Source organism: Mastigoproctus giganteus, chromosome 2 (genome assembly GCF_048544385.1).
Source record: "Mastigoproctus giganteus isolate SK-2022 chromosome 2, ASM4854438v1, whole genome shotgun sequence".
Classification (NCBI taxonomy): domain Eukaryota; kingdom Metazoa; phylum Arthropoda; class Arachnida; order Uropygi; family Thelyphonidae; genus Mastigoproctus; species Mastigoproctus giganteus.
Window position 1 is genome coordinate 260,611,938 of NC_143576.1, and position 26,163 is coordinate 260,638,100.

At 39.2% G+C, this 26,163-nt stretch overlaps 1 long non-coding RNA gene across 2 annotated transcripts in view; it reads left to right on the plus strand.

Moving 5' to 3' along the window:
• The window catches only part of LOC150090427 (uncharacterized), a 106,198-nt gene that overhangs the window by 20,020 nt on the left and 60,015 nt on the right, over positions 1-26,163 (plus strand). For both annotated transcript variants that reach the window (XR_016546708.1, XR_016546709.1), the window contains exon 2: positions 25,846-25,931. This is a non-coding gene — a long non-coding RNA (uncharacterized LOC150090427). The remainder of the gene's footprint in view (positions 1-25,845; positions 25,932-26,163) is intronic.

Consider the following 26,163-nt stretch of genomic DNA (forward strand, 5'->3'; position numbering starts at 1 on the left):
GCAGTGCTATTTTGTTTTCATTTTTGATGGCTAATTTTTTCAATCGGGAAAAAGGTGAGGGATAATCATCTTGTATTGGGATTATTTTTTAAAGAATAAGTGTAAGATCGGTTGCCTAACTTGCTTTTCTTTTCTCTTCTCTTCTGAAATAAATCTGTAACTACTCATCAGAACATCAAATGTCTGCATATATGTCAGAAACCATTTTTGCAAAAACTAATAAAACTTACATTTTTATTTCAATATTTAATGCTTTGTTTTTTATAACCACGTTGTTTTTTTTTTTTCCCCTCCCCCAGTCATTTGTTTACAGTATGGGTAGTAAGAATGTCTATACAGTGGTGCCTCAATTTATGAGATTTTACTGTTGGTTCCAATTAATTTTCCGAGATACTCTACCTCAGACTTATGAGATTTGTAATGAGGCTGCCAACCAACAAAAAGTTTAAATGCAGATCATTGTATAGGTGTTAAACCACCTTAAGTTTGTCTATAACGTGGGCTGTTCAGGTGTGCTTTGTGCAGTCTCTTATTTTGTAATAGTTTCAATATTAGTGCTTTTGAAAATAATTTTTATAAAAATGGTGCTTCTAAAGAAAAGTGAGAAAATTAAGTGAGGCATCCAGAAAGTGTTATATTTAAAAAGTAAATTAAAAATTATTCAAAGCAGTAAAAGTTGTGAGCATACAGCTGATGTTGCTAAACATTTAGCTTGGACCACAGTTCATACTGTGTTATTAAGTAGAAAAAAATAAAATAAAAGAGTTGGTTAAAGTTAGTTCTGGAGAGACCAAAATAATTTATAAACATGCTGATATTATCAATAAAAATAGTCAGTTATCTTCATGGATTAGCATTAGAGGCATATGATGCAAGAAAGCAAGCTTATGCAGCATAGCCCAAAAAAAAAAAAAAAAAAAAACCTTCCACTTCACCCCTTGTTCGTTCAAAAATACATGTCCAGCTGAGCCTTAAATTTATTTAGGCTATCAACTTCCACAACAAGGGATGGAAGTCTGTTCCACCAACCAACTACCCGCTGGCTAAAGGCAAATTTCCACACATCTATCCTACATCTGTCTTTCCTCAATTCGAATTTATGCCCTCTCAGGTGATTATTCTGAGCAAGAGGCAGAATCCCATCAGCATTGAGCATGCTCAAACCATTCAAGACTTAATACACCTCGCCGGTGCCTAGGCTCCAGACACTGTAATTTGCAAAACTTAAGCCTTTGTTCCATTCACTAATCTTGTTGCCCTTCTCTGTACTTGTTCGAGCAGCTCTACATCCGTCTTGAAATGAGGTCTCCAGACTTGTATACAGTACTCAAGGTGTGGCCTGACCATTGCCTTATACAAGGGAATAATCACCTCCTTATCCCTGCTACAAAAATTCCTGTATATCATTGACAAGCCACCATGAGCTACTCTTGCAGCCCATCTGCACTGCTCAAAGAACTTCATATCTGCCTGCACAATTACCCCCAGGTCCTTTTCATTCTCTACCACTGTCAGTGTAGTACCACAGAGTTGATACGTTGCTCTAGGATTTCTGTTTCCCATATGTAGTACTTTACATTTGTCAATGTTAAACTTCATTTGCCACTCTCAGCCCATCTGTTCAACATTTCCAGATCCTGTTACAGCAGCATAGCATCAGTAGTGGCCTTAACAACCCTGCCAACCTTCGTATCGTCTGCAAACTTGGACATTAAGCTTGATATACCATCATCAGTATTATTTATAAATATTGATTTGAAAAAAGCAGCACGAGGGAGGCTGAGCCATTTTCACTAGATTTAAAGAGCAGCAACCAATGATTAATGTAGATTTGATACTTGCAGAGGTTGGTTTCACAGATGTAAAAGTAGGACAGTTGTTAAACTGCAGATATGTCTTTGTGAACCTTTTTTCTTTTCAGTTGATAAACAGAAAGTTGATGAGTTTGTGGCAGGTTTTGGTGATATAATGGAGGAAAATGTGTACTAATCTCACCAGGTATTTAACTTTGATGAAACTGGATTCTTTTGTAAAAAAAAATGCCGAAAAGAACCTACATTATGGAAGATAGAAAAAAAAATACCAGGCCATAAAGCCTCTATAGATGGATTTACTTTGCTGCTAGTCTCAAATGCTTTGGGAATTTTAAAATGAAACCACTTTTAGTTAACCCTAGAGAATTAAAGAACTTCAATAAGGCACATCTCCCTGTCATTTTTAAGAGCTATCAAAATGCATAGGTCACCAGTTATATTTTTGATGACTGGTTTAAAAATTAGTTTACACCAGCTTGGGAAGGTATATTAAGAGCAAAATACATGTGATTACAATGGCTGGTGTTTACTGCACATCGTATAGTGAATGGTACTTTACTATGTTGAGTTCGTCGTAACGTGATTTGATTGTACCGTGTACCAATTGTAAAAAAAGGGGGTACATTGTATTTTTAACTATTTACATGAAACTTCGCATAATTGTGGCAGCCGCTTAATTGGGCCAAAATGCACTAATCCCGATGTGTCCCAAATAACCGGAATGGATTGTATATATAAAACTTGAAATGTGTGTTGAAGCTGTTTATAGTAATCCTCTTTTTGACATGCAAGCACATTTATATCAACCTTTGTGGTAGGACCTAGCCACTTTTCCTTAAACCTAATTACTTCCAGATGCCCCACCACAAATTCATTCTTCATTACCAAATAGGTCAACCATTACTAATCTCCTTGCCACCACCCACAGCATTCGAGAGAAAAGAACTCCTCATAACATACTGCGAAATTGAAGCCACTTTTGATGCCGTTCAGGTACTGCCCTCCTACAATTGCTCGAAGACCACTACTCTATAGGTGGGGATGCATTGCACTTCCTCTCATCACTCCTTCTTAACCGTATTATGATATGCCATCATTCAAAAAAAACCTATACTAAGCAAATATCTACAGGAGCACCACAAGGGGCAGACCTCTCTGGTCTCCCCTTTCATAAGCCAGAGACCAGATGTATTGTCTTACATGGATGATTTAAAAATACTGACCACCATCCAAGCAAGCACAGACCCCTCTAGGATCACAGAGGAAATTAACAGTGTCCTCCTCACACTAGTAAGCCACCTTAAACAATTTGGCCTTAACATTAACCCAGTGAAGTCTAAGTGCATCATGCACTACTTCCTGAAGAAAGAAACAACATTCATCTCGTCTATCAGTGGAGTTTCCATCCCGACTGTTTCCTATCATTTAGATAATGGACCAGTCGGGGGTTGTCTTTGGCACAAAACTCAGATTCAACAAGCACATTGACAAACTCATCAGTCATGCGGCACACCTGAAATGGAGAGTGAAAAAACACCTGCATTATACCTTAGACAGGGTTATGATGCTTAACAAAATGTTAGGACCATTACATACTTCCCACTACTTTATATGGGGCCTCCGTAGCCAGGTGGGCAGGAGCAGCAGTACGTAGCACACGCTTCGTGATTAGACCGGGGTCCGAGCCCATGGCCACCAAATACGGAGGATGTGGAAAGGTCAGGGAATGACCACTTCATATCCCTGGAGAAATATGGCCTTAGTTGCTAATGCTCCTAAAACCAAAATAACAACAGCATAACTACTTTATGCAGCTGAAATATGGGCATCAGCAGCACCTATGATCAGAAAACCCATCTGAGCAGCGGAACATTGACTCCTCAAATGGGTACCATATAAGCACAGGTTACCACCCCATGTTCATACAACTGAAATGGCCCAGGCCCTGGGAATCCCCAGGCCACCCTCTCTTTTTGATGAAAGAAGACTTGTAATCACAGTAAAGATGTTGACCGGTCTGATCACATCTTCATTCTGGGACCTCTGTGGCTGGATTATTTCACCTGCCCAGCTCAGAGCCACTCCAACTATTTGCCCTCTTTATTCATACCTCCACCTATCAGATCGTTTTCTACCATACCAGATGCTCGGACTAATTCCAGGACATTGATGCTGGCCTTAACAAATTTGCCGTCAACCAACGATATAGATGTGCGATACTCAGCCCAACACACTCCATAGACCACGAACTATCAGCTGCATCTGCCAATCACCAAACTCCCTTAACTAATACAGGAAATGGCGACCACAGGGGATGTGGTGCCACCATCTATTGACAAAGCATTGCAACCCATCGCAACTGTCTAGACTCTAGACGGAAGTGAAACTGCCCCCTGTGAATTAATTAGTGAGCATAATGGGAAATGAGCCAGACGGTGCTCTTTCTGCTCTCTCCCATGAACTGTGAGGACAATAGTCACTATTGAAAATCGTATATGTATTTGTCATTTCATTTTATCCCTATATCATTTAATGTCATCTTGTCTTTGTTCTTTAATGTCTTATGGTATATAATGTTTTTGTAATACCTCTCATCTGTAAGCCCCTGGCTGTGAAGGGAACGTTGCATAACTGAACCTTGTAACCAGTTACAATCAAATGTTGCAATAAAGTTTTTTCTCTCTCTCTCTCTCTCTCTCACATGTATTTTGTTTTACATTTGTTATAATGACCTTGAAAACCAAATGAACTGGATATAATTCAAAAATTTCCATCACTCTGTATCTTGTTTTTAAATTCAAAATGAAAGAAAGTCAATTCATTGCAGCTAATGATGAGCTTACAGGCTATTTATTGTGAGAAATCACTTGTTGCAATCTCCCACGCTCGGAAATTTCTGATGCATGTTGGCGTAATGAAATTAGCTTTGACTGAAGTTTGTTTTATTGTTTCATTATACAGTATGTATAGTCTATATGTTTATAGCTAGGGCTCCTATGAAGCAGGTACCTTTGCCAATTGCAGACAAAAATTAAGATTTTACAAGGTATAGATAATGATGTGTATTCTAATACTGACATCACTGAACAGTTTGGCACTACAAAGAGTACACTGTTCGGCATTCTGAAAGAGTGAAAAAAAACTGAAAGCTTAGAGAAATCTGCGGCACCAGGTAGGATCACAGCAGAAAAGGTGAAGCATTTGGATCTTTAAAAGGTATACTTGGAATGGCTAATGAAAGGTGCAGTGCAAAAAACATTCCTGTAGACTTTTAAACACTAAGGCTGAATTGCTTGTGCATCAGAGAATATTGAAGATTTTAAGTCTTCCGATGGTTCTGGATAGTTCCAGAAATTTAAGACCCATCATGGGCTGTCTCAGAAAACTGTGCAATGAAAGTGCAGCTGTTAGCACTGAAGCTATGAAGGAATGGAAGGAAAAGGTTTAAAAAATGTTTTGTTACACTTCAGCATTGATAAAACTGGACTTTTTTTTTAAAGTTGTTGCAGGATAAAATGCTTTCATTTAAAGGTGAGAAATGTAGTGGTGGGAAAAAGGCAAAACAGCGGATTACCATTCTGCTAACAGCAAACATGTCTTCAGAGAAGCTCTCTATCTTTTAACCAATTTAAAAGCCCAAAATCCTGGTGCTTTAAAAGTTTGAAGATGTGGCCAACTACATATTGAGTGAACTTAGAAGGCTTGGGTGTCATCAAAAATCTACAAAGAATGGATCAGAGACTTAAATTGCATAGATGAGTGGATAGATTAGAAAATTTGCTATTTGTGGATAACTGCACCTCACATTGCCAAGTAAGTGGCCTGCATTTAATCACTGTTGAGCACTTGCCATCTAATCCTACATCAGTTCTTTATCCATTTGATGAAGGGTAATCCAGTGCTTGAAGAAAAACTATTGAAGAATGCTATTAAACAAAATTGTGATGTGCTGCATGCAGTGTTATTTATCTGTTTAGCATGGAATAAGGTTGATGAAAAAGGGATTGGCAACTGGTTCAAACAAGCTGTGTTTGTTGTCTATAATGGTGTAATGAATAAAGCTTCATCTTTTGTTCTTTTTAACATTAGTTGAGGCATATGATGCAAGAAAGTAAGCTTATACAGCATCAGCCAAAAAAAAAAAAAATCCTTACCATTTCACCCATTTGGTCACTCCAAATGTTTTGTCTAGTTCAGCCTTAAATTTATTTAAGCTATCAACTTCCACAACAACAGATGGAAGTCTGTTCTAACAATCAAATACCTGCTGGCTAAAGGCAAACTTCCGCACATCTATTTCACAACTGTCTTTCCTCGATTTGAATCAATGCCACCACTCAGATTCTTAATCTGAGCAAGCGGAAGTATCCCATCAGCATTGAGCCTACTCAAACCATTCAAAGCCCTATACACCTCAATCAGATCACCTTGCAGGTGCCTAGTCTCCAGATGCTCCAACTTGCAGAACTTAAGCCTTTCTTCGTAAGAGCACCCCTTTGTTCCCCTCATCTTCCTTACTTTTCTTCTAGTTAAGGGGGATAAATGAGCAAAGTTTTCTGAATTCCAACTCCATTTCTCTCCCTACATATCACACTGCTCTTCAGTTCATTCGGAGGCCGCCTAAGCCTTTCTTCGTAAGAGCACCCTTTTGTTCCCCTCACCAATCTTGTTGCCCTTCTTTGTACATGTTCGAGCAAATACATCCTTCCCAAAATGAGGCCTCTAGACCTGAACACAATACTCTAGGTGTGGCCTGATCATTGCCGTGTACAATGGGATAATCACCTCCCTGTCCCTGCTAGCAAAATTCCTATATATGATTGACAAGACTCCATGACCTGGCCTGGCAGCCCGTCTGCACTGCTCAGCAAACTTCGTATTTGACTGCACAATTACCCCCAGGTCTTTTTCACTTTCCACTTCCCTGAATGTAGTACCACACGGTAAGTTTCTCTTGAGTTATTTGTCAATGTTAAACTTCAGTTGCCACTTCTCAGCCCATTTGCCCAACTTATCTAGATCCAGTTGGAGTAGCATACTGTCTTTACTGACATTAACAACCCTGCCAACCTTTGTATCATCTGCAAACCTGCACATTAATCCTGTTATACCTTCATCAATATCATTGATTAATATACAAAACAACAAAGAGCCCAACACCGAACCCTGCGGAACTCCACTAATAACATTTGTCCACGTAGAGTAGTGTCCATTGATTATCACTCTCTGTCGTCTCCCATTCAACCATTCCTTTATCCATTGTAGCAACTTACCCTTAATGCCATACCTGTCCAATCTGTACAGCAGTCTTCCATGTGCAACAGTATCAAAAGCTTTCCTGAAATCCAAGTATATGATATCAAAATTATTTTTAACATTCAGTTCCTATGTGACCACATCATTGTACCCAATAAAATTGGTCAGATAAGACCTCCCTTTAACAAACCCATGTCTTAACTATTACTACAGTCTTGTCTAGATGATCCTGCAATGCTTCTGAATGAGATGATCCCTTTGACAAATCCCTTCCTTCTACTTAATATAAGCATAGAAGTGTTTGTTGCTCTTCTTTGCACTTTGCCAGAGTATTCTGCCTTAGCTTGCTTAATTTCCTTTGTGACTTGATTACAGAATAGTTTATATGTACCATAGGCTCCAGGCGCTCACATCTGGTGAGTATGGACTCGCCATACCCAGGGTCCTGAGCTGGATGTTATCGTTCTTTTTCTTGGTGATTCACTTTCTCTCTCTCTCTCTCTCAGGTTAATTCAAAAAAAAAAAAAATTTATTATTATTATTTTTTATTAAGGCTGGTGCAGCATAATCCTCAGGCTTCCTTGTACCATATGGCTAATGATGTTAATAATAACCTGATAATTCATATGCATCCCATGCATTTTTCCTCTCTGCCACAAGTCTCATCTCCATTTAGGTCTAATCAGTATAATATAAAAACAGTATATCTTGGTATGAAAGGCCTTGATAGCTTCTGTGATTATTTGCCTGAATGCTCCTATTGAGAATTTACTGTTGGTAACATCATCAGTTGGCCCACTGCATTGAATTTAAAAAACTTGAGACCACTGTAATCACCCTTATGAAAGTAAAAGCCTTTCCATTTATCCTTGATAGTAGTTATGTCTTCAAGTAAATTCCACATTAGTAGACTGTTATCACTGCCACCCAGTGGGTCTTTTATTTGCGGGTTCTTGATGCATGAAGAATTAGCAAAATTTATGTTTTCTAACGAAACACATGTTGTATCTATAATAATATTACATAAAAATTTGCCAAAAGTACCAATAATTAAAATTGTTCTGCGAGTTCGAGTGAGGGATAAAAAAATAGAAAATATTTGTTGTACTTCTGTTAAGCATTTTGCTCATCTACCGGAAGTATTTGTAATACACTTCAAATTAGTAGTCCATTTCAATCGAGAAGTCTGAACATTGCCTAAACCAACTAAATTGCTCTTGAGTACAAGAGCAATTTAGTTGGTTTAGGCCAAGGGTTCCCAACCTTTTTTTGCTTGTGGACCCCCTGAGTCCTAACTTTACATATGTGGACTGCCATATATTCATATGTAATATTCCTAAATGAAATATTTATTTATAGGTTAGTAAAAGCTAATAATTAAACAATTCCAATATAATATAAAAAATGTAAATTACAAATTTTGAAAATTTTAATTGATAAAACCGAAACATATTTTTACTTGTAATGACAGAATTAGTAAAAAAAAAAAAAAATTTTTAAAAAATACTATTTCAAACAACATATATAAATTTATTCCTAAGGCTATTAAATAGGATCCCATTAAATAGGCCCTACTAATGAGATCCTTGTGGCTGATGTTTTGATATTAGCATTTTAATATCTGGCTCCAATTTTGTGAGAGTCAGATGAAGATCACCTCTTTTTACTATATGTCTGTATGCTACTGTGACCTGTAATATAAAGTCTTGGGAACCTGAAAGGTTTTCTTTGTCAGTTTGATGCAAGAATGAGGGCTTCTAGTAAAAAAAAATTTTTTTTTTTTTTTTTTTTTTTTTTTTTTTGAGCACTAAATTTCTGAGAAATGTTAAGTCGATTACGATTTTTTGTTAACAACTGTGTTACACGATTAAAGCCAGATTCCACAAGATAAGATGATGGGAAAACAATGACATACATTTTAGCTTTCTCCCATAAAAGTGGATATTTACATGCAATGTCACCATTCTTCCGTATATCATGCTTTCCTTTTTTGAATAGACTTTGGACTGTCTCATCAGACCACAATTCAACAAGTTCCTCCTTTAAATCAGTTTCAATATCAGCAACATTTACCTCAAATGGAATCAGCACCCAATCTAGGATGTTCAGTTCTAGTAGGTCCTTGAACCAAACTTGCATGTCTTCATAATTTTTTTTAAATGATCAACATACACAACACAATCATCTTTTAAATCACTGCTAACTGAAGCAAGGTTTGGAAACTGGTCTAACGCACGGCATGAGATATTAAGACTGTACAATTTGAGTTTTCCTAGGAATGCATTAATGGCTTCTTTGCTTGATATTAAATCACAATTATGTCCTTGCTGCAGCTTATTAAGAGAATTCAGTTTTTAAACGCATCTGAGAGGTAAAATATGTCTGTTTTCATGGCAACCAACTGTTTTCAATCTCCTTTTCGTTTAGAAATGGAGATTGAAATACAATACTGTCCCAAAGGACAATGAAGCGACGAAGACAATTGCCTTTAGACAACCATCGCAACTCTGTATGCAGTACAAGACGGTCAAATCCTTCATCATTTTCATCACAAAATTTGCGAAAGAGACGATCTTGAAGAGCATTAGCCTTAACGAGGTTGACAGCTTTTATTACAAGAGTTAAGGCTTCATGAAGACGTCCACTCAGTCTCTTCGCCACCAGATGTTGGCAGTGAATAATGCAATGTGGTTCCCTTTAAAACCCCATCCCCAGGCAGGGGAGGGAGGAGACGGATCTCTGTCTCCTCTCCTCCCTACCTACCCCTCATACTTTGCCTGGTGGGGCTTGTCCCCACTGACCTCTTTGGGGATGCCTACTCTATCATTCCTATTCTTCTATCTGTTTCACCCCCAGTCTTCAGTCTCCCCCCTCACTAAATCGACCGAGTACACCCTTAACAATGCCGCCAAATTCTAATCAACGTCTAAATTCTACCGGCTTCGTGTAAATCTCTAAGACAACTAACACTATTAGTTTTTATCTAGCATATAACCTCACATGTCTAAATTTAATAACATCAAAATTTTGCCCGACCTATTAGGCCTTTAACACATCTCTTTAGCGTTCAACCCCAACCAGTGATTTCCTAACAGCAATCCCATTAAGCATTAATGTCAAACATAATTTTATTTATTTTTTTTTTTTTTAGGTCCTAGCCACTGAAATCCCAGGAAACTAGGTGGCAGGACCTGCCAGAGTAATTTGTTGTGATACTGGATACACCTGGCTAGCCTCCACGTGGCAAGGTATGGGCAACATCGGGCCCCACCTAGGGGCCTGGCGGCTAATAAGCCGGACAAGCAATGGGCACAACATATCACACTGCACAGACATGGCCCACACACCTTCAAGTCTCTGGCTTGACAGTGTACTGTCCTCGGTACAACGAAACACACGCGGAGACGGGAGAAATCTCAGGTGCCGTCTGACACGAACATACCTTATAATTATGCAAAATACTTTTGGCAATGCATTTTTTAAATGAGTGATAAACCCTCTGTACCTACCGACCACGGAAGGAGCACCATCAGTAGCACAAGCCATTAAATTTTTGAGTGGAATATTTTTTTCTCTAAAATAAGACTGGACTTCCTTAAATATTGTTTCACCTTTAGTATCTGTTTTGAGGAATCTTGCAAAAAGCATTTCCTCTCTGAGTTGATTATCATCCATACATCTTACATATGCCAATAAAAGTGCTTCATTGCCCATCAAAGTTGATTCATCGAGTTACATTGCAAACTGTTTCACTCGTAATTGAGCAATAAGTTGATTTTCTACATCTTCAGACATTTCATCAATGCGTCTGGATATTGTGTTATTGCTCAAAGGAAGGTTATTGGTAATATCACGTGCATTTTTATTTAACATTGTTGAAATTACAAATGATATCGAAGGCAAGATGACAGTTTCACCAATGCTATGTGGCTTTCCAGATTTTGCTATTATTTTGCTGATTTCATATGATGCTAATAAACCGCTATCTTTATTGCTTGCTTGTCTACTAAAAATCTGATACAATTTGTTTCTTCCATGAAAATTGTCTCATAGTTTTCGGAAATACTCCACTGATTTATTTTTCTTTTCGCTGTGTCTTGTCTCCAAATGGTGACGAAGCTTGCTTGGCTTTATGCTATCATTAGACAGCACAGTCATACACATTGGTTTTGTGATATTCTGTGGTGATTCAATAAAACCATATGACAGATATTCAGTCAAATATTGTCTTGTTTTCTTCTTTGCATGAGCCATGGGTAATCTGAAAACAATAATAATATTATTAACCTCAAATATTTAATGTTGGAAATGCTTGTAGGTACTAATGGAAATATAGTTCACTAGAACAATAATGTTCAATAACACAAACAATAGATTTCACCACAACAATGCCAATTACTCACTATAGAATGAAATGACTGCCTCTGACTGACTCTTTCTAGATTAGTCGGTGCTTAAATAATGTTTTCTTCTTCGAGAATTTTCTATGGAAAGAATTTTTTTTTTTTTTTTTTTTTTTTTGTGTCAACTAAAGAAGGTTCCAGAAAATAAGAGTATCTTCTAACTGCAAATTTCTGGACTTTTCTATGACATTAGTTTATTTTATTATTATTATTTTTATTTAACAAATTATTTTATTTATAATATTTTATCATGAACCCCTTAGTTCATATTATGGACCCCCGAAATACAATTTTTTTCCTGTGGATCCCCTCAATGCTTCTATGGACCCAGGTTGGGAAACACTGGTTTAGGCAATGTTCTGTTTATCCTGCATTTTCATTTAATGCAGCTTCGTGTAATAATGGGTGCATGTAGCTGTCCTTAATTGCTGCTGATAACCAGATCAAGAGTACTGCTTCCTCTTGTTGCCTCTCTAACACACTGCTGTAGAAAACAGTCATTCGATAAATTCACAAAAGTCTTGTTAGTGTGTGTGACCAGCCTACAGATTCCGTTAACATCCAGCATTATAAGACAATCTCATTTATGGCCCACTCTATTTCTCTGTATACCCAGCACGAGCTAGCAGTAGAATCTGGCATACCTCCTAGCAACCAGGGGTGGGAGCCAAGGGACAACTGACCTGGTGCATTGCCCCTTGGCTGCTAAGACACCAGATGCTGGCAACTACACACAAACACCCAGCCTTGGCACTTGCCTCACACAAGATGATGCAGCAGCAAATGGGGGAATCCTGGGGTTGACAAAAAACGATACACATTGAACATTGCAATGGATATACCAAACAACTATGATTGCCCGGGCTTCCCCAGCCAGGTCTTGTGAAGCCCGGGCAATCATAAGAAGAGAATGTAGAAGGGTGTGTAGGGAGGAGGGAGGTGCAGGGAGTGTAGCGATAATGAGATTGGATGGAAGTTGGAGGTGTGCCCATGGAAACAGAAGAGCTGGTAAGTACATCGATAGGGTAGATTAATGGATAGCGGGCTCAGGATCCTATCCTTAGTGTTGGTGATTAGCAAGTTTGCATAAGTCCATGGGGTAGTTTCTCGATCCGATATCACAGTCAGTGTATGGAGTTCAAATAGAGATTGTCCTGTTTGACATTCCAGGCCAGGTTACGGGTTAAGACTATTCAGAAGTCCCAAGTATTAAGAGTCAAAGTCGGGGGTGGTCAGTGTTTAGGCTAATATCTCTGTTGGGTGAGATAAAACATGCAGAGTTCATCATTTACTGAACAGAAGAGTCAGGTCATAGTCGTGGAGCAGTCATAGAAGCTGGGCATGTCCAACACTGAAAGTTGGACATGCCCTATAATGTCCTTCCTGTATACATTGTACTCCCTATATTCAAATTCAGCGTCGCTTGTATCTGAGTGACACCATGTCTCCAGTATCCCCACAGTGTCTGCATTTGATGACTTAATTACTTCAAATTTATCAAATTACATTTGTTCTTAGCATTAGTATACATGCACCTGTTGTTATTCTTAGTTATCCTAATACAGCACGTGTTTACTTGTTCCATGATAAGTCCCAGCAGTCCTGGAAATCCCCCGCACCTTGCTTTCCAGGCTGCTGCTTTGTGAACCCCCCCACCCCAAGCTAGCAGTTTTCTGACCCACCTAACACTGCCTCGATAGCATCAGCAAATATTCTTGCACCCTTTCTATTTAAGTGTATCCTTCCCATCTCTGTAGAAGGAGTCTGTCCTGTTATCAAGCACACACCATTCCGAGAAAAATTTTACCACATGAGCCTTGCACAATCTCTCCACAGCGAAATTGATTGACAAGGCTCTCATCATATACTCCCTTCTATCATGTCTGGGCAGAATTGCAGACACTTTCAAATTTAACCATAACTTGCAACTTTTTCTCAACATTGACCTAGTAGCCTAGTGGCTTCCAAGATTACTTTCCTGAATTTTGCTCTTTTGTTCAGTGAGGATCACTATCAGTTCTGTCTAAGAATGAAAAGCATAAGTGCCATGGAATCTCCAGTGTTATCAAGAGATTGTGATGAAGTTAGCAGGCTACTGCCATATTTATCTGTATTAGCATTAGTAGGCACATGATGCAAGAAATCGAGCTTATACAGCATCAGCCAAAAAAAAAAAAAAAATCCTTCCCATTTCACCTATCCATCCTCTCAAATAGTCTTTTTAGTTCTTCCTTGAATTTATTGAAGCTATCAAGCCCCACAATAACAGACGGAAGTTGGTTCCAGCAGTCAACCACTCACTGTGTAAAGGCAAACTTCTGCACATCTATTTTGCAACCAACCTTCCTCAGTTTGAAATTATGCCTCATCGAACAAGAGGAAGAATCTTGTTAGCATTGAACTTTCTCATTTAAACCCTTAAACACCTCAATCAGATCACCTTGTAGGTGCCTAGTATCCAGACACTGCAATTTGCAGAACTGAAGCCTTTCTTGGTAAGAACTCCCCTAGTTCCCCTCACCAATCTGGTTGCCCTTCTCTGTACTCGTTCCAGCAGCTCTGCATTCTTCCAAAAATGAGGCCTCAAGACTTGTATGCAGTACTGAAGATATGGCCTAACAATTGCCTTCATCATCATCAGCCATTTTCAATCCACTGCAGGATGAAGGCCTCTCTAGCAACTTTCCAGTTCCTTCTGTTTTGAGCACTAGCCAACCATTTACTACCCACAAATTCATGAATTTCATCTATCCATCTCCGCCTTTGTTTTTCAGGTTTTCTTCTAGCTCCTCTTGGGTACCATTCTGTTATTTTCTTAGTCCATCTGTCATCATGTCTTTGAGCTATGCGTCCTGCCCAAGACCATTTTAGTTCTTTTAGTTTTTGAGTTTTCTGCCTAATCCATGTGTTTCTCTTATCTAACAGTCTGATTCCCAGTATAATTCGTTCCATTCTTCGTTGTGTAGTTATCAGCTTCTCTTCCATTCTTTTGGTGAGTTTCACTTCCATAAGTCATGGTGGGGAGTATACATTGGTTCATTATTTTACATTTCAGATAAACTGGGATATTGCTCTTCAGTATGTGACTATATTTCCTGAATGCTGTCCATCCAAAATTTATTCTTCTCTTGACTTCCAGCCATTTATCAGTATTACAGCTAATAACTTGTCCCAGATAAGTATATGACTCCACCTTTTCAATCACTGCTCCTTCAATCATTATTTCCCTTTATGTGGCATACTTATTCATCATTACTTTTGTTTTAGTCATGCCTTATACAATAGATCCCTTATCCCTGCTAGTAAAATTCCTGTTTATCATTTACAAAACCCTATGAGCTGCCCTGGTAGCCTGTCTCAACTGCTCAGAGAACTTCATTATCAGACTGCACAATTATCCCAGTTCGTCTTAATTTTCCACTACCCTGAGTGTAGTGCTACGCAGCTGGTACTCTGGGATTACTGCTACCTATATTCAGTACTTTAGTACTTTGCATTTGTTGGTGTTAAACTTTAAGTGCCACTTCTCAGCCCATCTGCCCAACATTTCTAGATCCTGTTGCGGTAGCATTATCATCTGCAACGTTAGACAGACGGCAAGCCTGATATGCCTTCATCAATATCATTGATAAATATATATAAAAAAAACAATGGGCCCAATACTAAACCCTGGGGAACTGTCCATGAAGAGTATTGTCCACTGATTACCACTCCTTCTCAACCTCAACTGTTCCTTTGTCCATAGAAGCAGCTTACCCTTAATGTCACACTGCTCTATTTTGTACAGCAGTCTGTCATGTGCAACAGTCAAAACCTTACAGAAATCCAAGTATATGATATCAAAACTATTTTTTTTTGCATCCACTTCCTTTTTGATCACATCGTAATGTACAATTAAATTGGTCAGACGAGACTTCTTCCTAACAAACCCATGCTGTATGAGAAGTATAACTGCAATCTTGTCTAGATGATACTGCATTACTTTTTCACCAGTGACTGTTATTTTCCCTATAACAGAAGTTAAATTAACAGGTCTGTAATTACTCATGTCACCTTTTGATCCCTCTTTGTGAATTGGGAATGCATTCGCACATCTCTAGTCTGCAGAGACCTTCTTTCAATCCAAGGATGCCCTTATAATTATGACTAAGGATTTCTTAATTTCTTTCACTACCTTCCTTAGTATAATTGGATAGATCCCATCCACCTCAGTTCCCTTCCTTATGTTTAACTTCAATGATTTTTCTTACACATTCCTCTCAGTTATTATAAAATCATTTAGCTCACTGTTATAGTTTAATAACCTTTTTGCCTTCAGTTCCTTAAGAATTCCTTATGTGAATAGAATGTAGATGCAAAATACTCATTCAGTTTGTCAGAAATCTGAGCAGTGTCATCAACAGTCGAACCATTGATACTAAGTGGACCAATCTGATTCATCTCCTTCCTTCTAGAATTTACATAAGAAGTCTTTGCTGTTTTTCTGTGCATCTTTTGCCAAAGAGTTCTTGTAATGTTCCTTTGCTTGCCTAGCCTGCTTTGTGACATGATTACAGATAGTTTATACCTACCATAGGCTTCTGTGTCACCTGATAATTTATATGCATACCATGAATTTTTCTTCTGTGCCACGAGTCTCAAGTTCATCTGACATTCATTTAGTCCTAAACCTTGAACAGTATTCCTTAGTTGATATGAAAAACCTAGTAGCTTCTATGATTAATTCCCTGAATGATTCCCATTTAGAATTGGTTGATGGTAACACTATCAGTTTATCTCACTGTATAGCCAAATACAGAGGATGCAGAAAGGTCAGGGAATGACCACCGCATATCCCCGGAGCAATATGGCCTTAGCATTAGCATTAGTAGAGGCATTTGATGCAAGAAAGCAAGCTTATGCAGCATCAGCCAAAAAAAAGTAACATAAATAAATAAAAATAACCACTTCCACTTCACCCCTCTGTTCGTTCGAAATACCTGTCCAGCTGAGCCTTAAACTTATTTAGGCTATCAACTTCCACGACAAGGGATGGAAGTCTGTTCCACCCACCAACCACCCGCTGGCTAAAGGCAAATTTCCGCACATCTATCCTACATCTGTCTTTCCTCAATTTGAATTTATGCCCTCTCAGGTGATTTTTCTGAGCTAGAGGAAGAATCCCATCAGCATTGAGCATGCTCAAACCATTCAAGGCTTTGTACACCTCTATCAGATCACCCCGCTGGTGCCTAGTTTCCAGACACTGTAATTTGCAAAACTTAAGCCTTTCTTCGTAAGAGAACCCCTTTGTCCCATTCACCAATCTAGTTGCCCTTCTCTGTACTCGTTCCAGCAGCTCTACATCCTTCCTGAAATGAGGCCTCCAGGCCTGTATACAGTACTCTAGGTGTGGCCTGACCATTGCCTTATACAAGGGAATAATCACCTCCTTATCCCTGCTAGAAAAATTCCTATATATCATTGACAATACACCATGAGCTACTCTTGCAGCTCGTCTGCACTGCTCAGAGAACTTCATATCTGCCTGCACCACCACCCCCAGGTCCCTTTCATTCTCTACCACTGTCAGTGTAGTACCACAGAGTTGATACGTTGCTCTGGGGTTGCTGTTTCCCATATGTAGTACTTTACATTTGTCAATGTTAAACTTCATTTGCCACCTCGAAGCCCATCTGCTCAATCTTTCCAAATCCTGTTGCAGCAGCATAGTGTCAGTAGTGTCCTTGACAACCCTGCCAACCTTCGTATCGTCTGCAAACTTGGACATTAAGCCTGATATACCATCATCAATATCATTTATAAATACAGAGAACAATAAAGGCACCAATACTGAACCCTGAGGGACTCCACTAATAACATTAGTCCACGATGAGCAGTGTCCATTGATTACCACTCTCTGTCTTCTCCCCCTCAACCACCCCTTTATCCATAGCAGCAACTTGCCTCCAATGCCACACTGCTCCAATTTGTGCAGCAGTCTTCCATGTGCAACAGTATCAAAAGCCTTTCTAAGATCCAAGTATATAATATCAAAGTTATTCCCTGCATCCAGTTCTTTTGTGACTGCATCATAGTATCCAATCAAATTGGTCAGGCAAGACTTCCCCTTAACAAAACCATGCTGTGTCCTAGCTATAACTGAAGTCTTGTCTAGATGATCCTGCAGTGCTTCTTTCACCAGTGCCTCCATTAATTTTCCGGGAACAGAAGTTAAACTCACAGGTCTATAATTACTTGTGTCAGCCTTTGATCCCCCTTTGTGAATTGGGGTCACATTTGCACATCTCCAGTCAATGGGTACCTCCCCTGAGTCCAAGGAAGCTCTCATAATTATGGCTAAGGGTTTGCTTACCTCCTTTGCTGCCTCCTTTAATATAACTGGATAGATCCCATCCACCCCAGGTGCCTTTCTTGTGTTTATCTTCAATAATTTCTCCTCCACTTTGCTCTCAGTTATTACAAGATTCTCTAGCTTACTGCTAGAGTTGAATACACCTCTGGCATTCCCCTCGCTGAATAACTCCTCATGTGTGAATGTCGATGCAAAATATTCATTTAGTTTGTTAGCTACCCGAGCAGGGTCATCAACAGTTGACCCATCAATCTCAAGTGGACCAATCTGATTCATCCCCTTCCTTCTAGAGTTTACATAAGTAAAGAACTCTTTGCTGTTTTTCTTCGCATCCCTTGCCAAGGATCTCTCGTAATCTGCCTTCGCCTGCCTAACCTCCTTTGTAACTTGGTTACAGATCAACTTGTATCTATCATAGGCGTCCGTGTCACGTGTTAATTTGTATGTATCCCATGCATTTTTCTTCTCTGCCATATGTCTCATTAGTTCATCTGACAACCATTTAGGCCTAAACCTTGAACAATATTTCTTAGTTGGTATGTAAAGCCTAGTAGCTTCCACGATAAGTTCTTTGAATGCTTCCCATTTTGAATTTGCTGTTGGCAATATCATCAGTTGATCCCACTGTATAGAATTTAAATACTGTCTCAGTCCATTGTAGTCGCCTTTACGAAAGCAATACCCCTTCCCTTTACCTCTAATGGTAGTTACCTCTTTGAGTAACTCCCACTTCAGCACACTGTGATCACTGCCACCAAGTGGTTCATTTATCTGCAGATTCTTAATGCATGAAGAATCACTACTGATAATCAAATCAAGAGTATTACTCCCTCTAGTTGCCTCCCGAACATGCTGATGTAGAAAACAATCATCCAATAAATCCACAAAAGCCTTGCTACTGTGTGAGTGACCAGCCCCCAAATTCCAGTCAATATCTGGGAAATTAAAATCCCCCATTATAAGACTCTCTGATTTACTGGCCCACTCTATTTCTCCGAACAGTTTCTTATTATACTCATCAGAGTCATTAGGCCTATAGCACACAAGCCTTAGTTGCCAATGCTCCTAAAAACCAAATAAACAAACAATCACTGTATAGAATTTAAAAATTGTTTGAGATCACTTACCTTTACAAAAGAAAAAAACCTTCCCTTTACCCTTGATGGTAGCTACTTCTTTAAGTAAATCAAACATAAATACACTGAACACTGTCAGTGTATTTATGTTTATTAAGATCTTCTGATTCTTAATGCATGTATAATCACTGCTAATAATCAGATCAAGAGTATTACTCCCTCTGGTTGCTTCACTGACATGCTGCCGTAGAAAAACAATCATCCAATAAATCCACAAAAGGCATGCTAGCGTGTGAATGACCAACCCCTAAGTTCCATTCAGTATCTGGAAAGTTAAAATCTCTCATAAGACATTCTGATTTACTGGCTCATTCTATTTCTCTCGACAGTTGTTAGTTGTACTCATCAGAATCATCAGGGCTATAACACACATAGAAACACATTTACCGTGCAAGTAATAAAGCTTAAACTTCAGAGCCCCTCACTTAGCATTAGTAGAGGCATTTGATGCAAGAAAGCAAGCTTATGCAGCATCAGCCAAAAAAAAAAAAAAAAAACCCACTTCCACTTCACCCCTCTTCGTTCAAAATACCTGTCCAGCTGAGCCTTAAACTTATTTAGGCTATCAACCTCCACGACAAGGGATGGAAGTCTGTTCCACCAACCAACCACCTGCTGGCTAAAGGCAAATTTTCGCATATCTATCCTACATCTGTCTTTCCTCAATTTGAATTTATGCCCTCTCAGGTGATTATTCTGAGCTAGAGGAAGAATCCCATCAGCATTGAGCATGCTCAAACCATTCAAGGCTTTATACACCTATCAGATCACCTCGCTGGTGCCTAGTCTCCAGACACTGTAATTTGCAAAACTTAAGTCTTTCTTCGTAAGAGCACCCCTTTGTTCCATTCACTAATCTTGTTGCCTTACAGGAAGTAAGCAAACCCTTTTTAAGGGTTTGCATACTTCCTTTGCTGCCTCCTTTAATATAACTGGATAGATCCGATCCACCCCGGGTGCCTTTCTTGTGTTTATCTTCAACAATTTCTCCTCCATTTGCTCTCAGTTATTTCAAGATTCTGTAGCTTACTGCTAGAGTTGAATCCACCTCTGGCATTCCCCTCGCTGAATAACTCCTCGTGTGTGAATGTCGATGCAAAATATTCATTTCGTTTGTTAGCTACCTGAGCAGGATCATCAACAGTTGACCCATCAATATCAAGTGGACCAATCTGCTTCATCCCCTTCCTTCTAGAGTTTACATAAGTAAAGAACTCTTTGCTGTTTTTCTTTGCATCCCTTGCCAAGGATTTCTCGTAATCTGCCTTCGCCTGCCTAACCTCCTTTGTAACTTGGTTGCATATCAACTTGTATCTATCATAGGCTTCTGTGTCGTGTTAATTTGTAAGTATCCCATGCATTTTTCTTCTCTGCCATATGCCTCATTAGTTCATCTGACATCCATTTTGGCCTAAACCTTGAACAATATTTCTTAGTTGGTATGTAAAGCCTAGTAGCTTCCAAGATAATTTCTTTGAATGCTTCCCATTTTAAATTTGCTGTTGGTAACATCATCAGTTGGTCCCACTGTATAGAATTTAAATACTGTCTCAGTCCATCGTAGTCGCCTTTACGGAAGCAATAACCCTTCCCTTCCCTTTACCCCTAATGGTAGTTACCTCTTTGAGTAAATCCCACTTCAGCACACTGTGATCACTGCCACCTAGTGGTTCATTTATCTGCAGATTCTTAATGCATGAAGAATCACTGCTGATAATCAAATCAAGAGTATTACTCCCTCTAGTTGCCTCCCGAACATGCTGATGTAGAAAAACAATCATCCAATAAATCCACAAAAGCCCTGCTAGTGTGTGAGTGACCAGCCCCCAAATTCCAGTCAATATCTGGGAAATTAAAATCTCCCATTATAAGACTTTCTGATATACTGGCCCACTCTATTTCCCTGTACAGTTTCTTATTATACTCATCAGAGTCATTAGGCCTATAGCACACTCCTACTCTCAATTTTGATCTCCCAATGCTTATGTCGCACCAAACTGACTCAACACTGCACTGTCCAGCGATGTGGACTGGCTTCACATCCTTGGTTTTTATGTGTTTCTTAACTAATAGCATAACCCCTCCCCCCTTCCTATCCTGTCTATCCTTTCTGTAGACGTTGTACTCCCTAAATTCCAGTTCTGCATCCCTTATATCTGTGTGACACCACGTCTCTGATATCCCAACAATATCTGCCTTTGATGTTTTGAGTAATACCTCAAATTCATCAAATTTATTTACTAAACTCCTAGCATTGGTGTACACGCAAGTATACATGCACCTATTTCTATTCCTAGCTACCCTAACAAAACCCATGTGTTTACTTGTACCGCAATGGCTCCCAGCAGTCTCTGAAATATCATGCATCTTGTTCTTCAGGCTTCTGCTCATTCTAATAGAAGCAGTGCAAGAATCTCTTTCACCTCTGCCGGTGGCTACTGTCAATCTATTGGTCTTTGTCTCTCCCCAAGCTAGCAGTTTTCCGACCCACCTAACACTGCCTCGATAGCATCAGCAAATATTCTTGCACCCTTTCTATTTAAGTGTATCCCATCCCTGTAGAAGCAACTCTCCTGTTAACAAGTACAGTCCAGGCTGAAAAAATTCTACCCCTTGAGCCTTGCACAATCTTTCCAGGGCCGAATTGATCGACAAGGCTCTCATCATATACTCCCTTCTATCGTGTCTGGGCAGAATTGCAGACACTTTCAAATTCAACCGTAATTCTCGGCTTTTGTTCAACAGTGACCTGTACTTGTTAAGTAATTCTGCCGGTCTCCTACTCTTAATATCATTAGTGCCAACGTGTACAACTATATCACCTTTTGTGCCCTTAAAAGATGATATTCGCTCTACAACGTCATCAACCTTTGCCCCTGGCAGACATATCCTGGTCCTGTTCCACCTATCCTTTTTACAAAGCATGTTCCCCGTTTCCCTGACAATAGAGTCACCAACAACTACTAGTTCCTTCGGGACCAGCGCATTCTGCCTTGGGGGTTGCCTCTGTGTCACGTGATGCCCAAGTGCAAGCTCTGGCGTTGATGTGGGCAGCTGAGAGCTTGATGGGCCCCTCAATTTAGTTTCTTCGAGGGCATCCACCCTGTCCTTCAAGCTCTGATATAGGCCCACAAGAACGCTGAGTTGTTGCCTGATATCGATGCACTCCTTGCATCGCGCACACACAAAGACATCCCCCATGGCAGTATCATGTCCCGTACCCAATTGCTCTGCAAACATCAAGCAAACAGTGCATTTTATAAGGCTGTGAGTCAGAGGACAACTGCCCCCCTCAGTTCTGCTCTGAGCCACAGCACTTCCATTAGCTTGAGCCTTTTGCTTTGCTGCTCTGGTCTGAGTCATGATTCTATTAATTTATTAATTAATTATAATTATGTTATTAATTATGTTAAATATAATTAGTTATGTTACGTTTGTAATCTTAGTCTTTATATGTATTTATTTAAAAGTACAATTTAACTGCTAACGAAGTTCAACTAACGCTATCTAGTACAGTATATAACTATCGTATCACAGAGGCGGGAACTTACGAACTTTATATCTACGGACTCTTAAGTATTAATTAACTAACTAATATTAATTAATTAATTAACTTGCATGCATGGGACCACTTCCAATGCCCTGGAAGGGCCCTATCAATGTGTTCACATGGTCATATGTTTTTGCAGAAGTAAGATATTTTTGCCATAATTGGTTAAGACTGCTGTCCCTTTCCACTCCGACTTCTCCTCCGTCACACTTCCCCTCATGTTGGCAGTTTTTCTCTTGACAGTTGTTCGTTGTCATCATCAGAGTCATCAGGCCTATAACACTTAGAAGCTCATTTACTGTGAAGGTAATGAAGCTTAAGTTTCATGCCCCTTCCCATGCCCTGGAAGGGTCCTAGCAATGTGTTCACATGGTCATATGTTTTTGCAGAAGTAAGAAATTTTTGTCGTAATTGGTTAAGACTGCTGTCCCTTTCCACTCCGACTTCTCCTCTATCACACTTCCCCTTATGTCAGGTGGCGTTGGAGTGGCTGGAAGAATATTTGTAATCTGGCTCTGGGGAAGTTGAGTTGTGGTCGACCTCCAATATGACAGATGGTAGTTTGTTCCAACTATTAATCCCTCACTGGCTAAGGGCAAATTTAAACACATCTACTCTATAATTGTCTTTCCTCAATTTGAATTTATGTCCCCTCAGGTGAGTAATCTGAGCAAGAGGAAGAATCCCATTAGCACTGAGCTTGCTCAAACCATTCAAGGCCTTATACACCTCAATCAGATCACCTTGCAGGTGCCTAGTCTCCTGAATTTTCAGAACTTAAGCCTTTCTTGATAACAGCAACCCTTTGTTCCATTCACCATTCTTGTTTCCCTTCTCTGTACTCGTTCCAGCAGCTCTACATCCTTCTAAAATTGGGACTCCTGACCTAATTTTAGAAGGATGGTCAGTGGTCAGGCCACACCTTGAGTGTGGCCTGACCATTGCATTATACAACGGGATAATCAATTCCTTATCCCTGCTAGCAAAATTCCTAGACACCGTGAGCTACTCTGGCAGCCTGTCTGCACTGTTCAGAAAACTTCATATTTTACTGCACAATTATCCATAGGTCTTTTTTATTCTTCAGTATTGTGAGTGTAGTGTCACACAGTTGGTATGTTACTCTGCTACCCATAACAGTACTTTACATTTGTCAATGCATAAATTCAGTTGCCACCTCTCAACCCATCTGCTCAACTTTTCTAGATCCTATTGCAGTAGTGTACTGTCATCACCAATTCCCAAGGGGGTTCAAAAGGTGACTCAAGTAACTATAGAACTGTTAGTATTTTATTAGTGAACTGTTAGTACATTATTTTCCCCGGAACTTCTGTTCTGGGGAAAATAATGGAGTCACTGGTTAAAGAAGCATTGCTGTATCATTTAGACATACTGCAGTAATAATTCAGACACAGCATGAGTTTGTTAACGGGAAGTCTTGTCTGACCAATTTTATCAGATACTATGATGTGGTCACAACGGAACTGGATGCAAAAAATGGAAGACTGCTGTACATATTGGAGCAGCGTGGCATTAAGGGCAAATTGCTTCAATGGATAAAAGTATGGTTTAGTATAAAGTGTGTTAGTTGTCTGCTGGCACCAGGGAGTTCCCCCATCTCCACATTGTGTACTCTGTTTGTATGACACAGAACTCTGCGGAGGCAAGAGATTTAAAAAGTGTGTGGAGAGTGGTTTTGTTGTGTAGTGTTATGTTCTGTTATTTCTCTGGTTGAGTATTGTTGAGTGGGAGAAGACAAAGTGGTAATTAGGACACTGCCGTTCGTGGACTAATGTTAGTGGTGTCCCAGGGTTCAGTGTTGGGCCCATTCTTGTTTTCTGTATTTATCAGTACTCTGATGAAGATATTGATGAAGCTCAGATATTGATGAAGGTATATCGGGGTTAATGTCTAAGTTTGCAGACGATATGAAGGTTGGCAAGATTGTTAATGACACTAATGACAGTACACTGCTGCAACAGGATCTAGAAAAGTTGAGCAGATGGGCTGAGAGGTGGCAACTGAAGTTTAACATTGACAAATGTAAAGTATGGCATATGGGTAGCAGTAACCCCAGAGTAACTTATCAACTGGGTGGTACTACAGTCGGGTAGTGGAGAATGAAAAAGACCTGTGGTTAATTGTGCAGTCAGATATGAAGTTTTCTGGAGACAGTCTGCAAGAGTAGCTCATGGTGTCTTGTCATTGATATACAGAAATTTTTCTAGCAGGGATAAGGAAGTGATTATCCCCTTGTATAATATTGAGTACTGTATAGAGGTAGTCCTCATTTTAGGAAGGATGTAGAGTTGCTGGAACGAGTACAGAAAAGGGCAACAAGATTGGCGAGAGGAACAAATCGGTGTGCTTACAAAGAAAGGCTTAAGTTCCGCAAATTTCAGTGTTGAGACCAGGCACCTGGAAGATGATCTAATCGAGACGTATAAGGCCTTGAATGGTTTGAACAAGCTCAATGCTGGTGGGATTCTTCCTGAGAGGGGTATAAATTCAAATTGAGGAAGGACAGTTGCAGAATAGATGTGCAGAAATTTCCCTTTAGCCAGTTGGTTATTGGGAGAAACTGCCATCTGTTGTTGTGGAAGTTGATAGCTTAAATAAATTCAGGAAGAACTAGACAAACTACAGTGTTCTCCCCAGAAAAAAATTTGCCAGCCGGGTGGCATTATGAAGTAGTTGTTTGGGGAAGTGTAATTCTTCACAATATTATAAAATTTTCTGTTATTTATAAATGTGGCTTAAGCGATCCAGAGCAAAAATTAATTGCATAATTTAACGTTGCATTGTCATCTATTGCATAGCACATTCGAATTAATATTGATCGATATCAGTGAATGGTACTGCTCACTGTATACGGTACCACGAGAATCGTTTAAATTTTAGCTGGGCGGTCAGTTAAATTTGCCAGGCAGTGCACCCATTCGATAGGTCTTAGGGAAAACATTTGACTATTGGAGGGAATGAATGGGTGAAATGGGAAGTGTCTGTTTCTGTGGGTTCCCCCCCCCCCTTTTGGCTGATTCTGTATAAGCATCATATGCTAATAACAGTAAAATTTTATACAAATTTTTTACTTAAACTTTACTGAGTTACCGGTACATTTTTCCTCATCTTCTAATTTAATTTAAATTGCTTTATTCTCTCATCACTGTAGTTTCCATTGAATATAGCAAAAAAAATAAAAATGTATATTTTATAATACCAATTTAGCCTTAATTTAATTCATTACATCCTTAATTATGGTGTGTATAGAATTTAAGATTCTATGTCTTCATTATTTATTTATTCATTTTTTTTATATATATATATATAGACATGGCTGATAGTGATAACACTGTAGACCAACCAAAAAGAGGTCGTGGACGACCTCGCAAGTCAGAACCCAGGAATGAGACAAAGGTATGATTTCACTTTTTTATGTAGGTTTAAAACACACACAGGTAGTTCCCACTTTACTAGTTCCCGGTGTTTTTTTTTTTTTTACCAACTATCAAGTATTAACAGAATCGAAAATATGAACATTAATTTCAAAAAATGAATATTAAACATTCATAAATTCCACATTTAAAACCACACTTGTAGCTATACAGTAAAGTGCATCCTGCTTTACGATATTAATCTGTTCCAGAGA